This window comes from Nomascus leucogenys, chromosome 8 (assembly GCF_006542625.1).
Source record: "Nomascus leucogenys isolate Asia chromosome 8, Asia_NLE_v1, whole genome shotgun sequence".
NCBI classification, from domain to species: domain Eukaryota; kingdom Metazoa; phylum Chordata; class Mammalia; order Primates; family Hylobatidae; genus Nomascus; species Nomascus leucogenys.
The window spans coordinates 18,056-19,591 of record NC_044388.1 but is presented as its reverse complement, the minus strand read 5'-3'; the positions used below and the strand labels follow the sequence as shown (position 1 = coordinate 19,591).

General features: G+C 34.8%; 1 pseudogene across 1 annotated transcript; it reads left to right on the top strand.

Moving 5' to 3' along the window:
- Positions 1–318: 318 nt before the first annotated feature.
- Positions 319–1,311, top strand: LOC100588916 (annotated as a pseudogene). The gene has a single exon (XR_004031247.1). The product of XR_004031247.1 is annotated as a 60S ribosomal protein L23a pseudogene (transcript).
- Positions 1,312–1,536: the final 225 nt, after the last annotated feature.

Below are 1,536 nucleotides of genomic sequence, written 5' to 3'. Positions count from 1 at the left end.
GTAATCTTTTCTTTTCCAGAGAAAACTGGAAGTAGACAGTTATAAACTGTCATATATTAGCATTCTATAGTAGGTTAGAAAATGTATGAATATACCATCTCCCAACATCTACAGGGATGTGTTTCCTCATAATACAATTCCTCAGTGTGGCAGAAAAAAAATGTTTATTATCGGGCCAAAATATCTTTAGTCTGTAAAAATAGGAAGCCAAAAGTATATAAACTTGAATTATTTATGTTTAGTAATTAATGTTTTAGTATTGTATCTTATTTATAAATGGTCTAGATATTTAATGCAAATCTTTTACTTAGCTTAACTTTAAGGTTAAAAATTACCAAAAGTACTTTGGAAACTACTGTTAGGCAGATTTACTGTAAACAGATTATTTTTGAAATAATGTTTTTCGCTTTTCACAAGATGGCACCGAAAGCGAAGGAAGCTCCTGCCCCTCCTAAAGCCGGAGCCAAAGCGAAGGCTTTAAAGGCCACGAAGGCAGCGTTGAAAGGTGTCCACAGCCACACGCAAAAAAGAAGATCCGCATGTCACCCAGCTTCAGGCAGCCCAAGCCACTGCGACTCCAGAGGCAGCCCAGATATCCTCAGAAGAGCACCCCCAGGAGAAACCAGCTTGACCACTATGCTATCATCAAGTTTCCGCTGACCGCTGAGTCAGCCAGAAGAAGATAGAAGAAAACAACACGCTTGTGTTCATTGTGGATGTTAAAGCCAGAAGCGCCAGATGAAACAGGCTGTGAAGAAGCGCTATGACAGTGATGTGGCCAAGGTCACCACCCTCATTTGTCCTGATAAAGAGAAGAAGGCATATGTTCGACTGGCTCCTGATTATGATGTTTTGGATGTTGCAACAAAATTGGGATCATCTAAACTGAGTCCAGCTGGCTAACTCTAAATATTTGTGTATCTTTTCACCATCAGAAAATAACGTTTTTCATAAGAATGACAAATTAATTAGAATCAAATCTATAAGCTTTAAGATTTTACATTTCTAGTAAGTATAATATTAGCTTATTTGACTAGAATTCAAGCAGAATAGGAATTTATGTTTGTTTTATATTCAATAGTGATAACTTTGAAGACATAGTTGTTTTATTACACCAAAAATGTTATATTAATCTTATTTAACTAAGTTTTATCCAAATCGTGTTAACTTAAAAAACATTTGATCATTTCCTATATTTCTAGGGTTTGGTGAATATTTCTTTATAAATGCTTATTTTTTTCCAAGCCAAGTTAGAATAGAGCACTTTTAGAGGATTTTATAAATGAATTTTGCAATGCTATCTGGAGTTAAGAAAATGTCACATATATATAACATACATTAATAGATATACAAACACAAATAGAGATTTCATAGCTTTCATCCTGAAATTTCAGCCATGAATCGGGCATAAATATTCTGATGGTTAATTTTAGATATCTACTTAATTGGATTAAGAGACACACATAGCTGGTAAAACACAATTTCTGGGCATATCTGTGAGGGTGTTTCTGGAAGACACTGAGATAACCATGACCT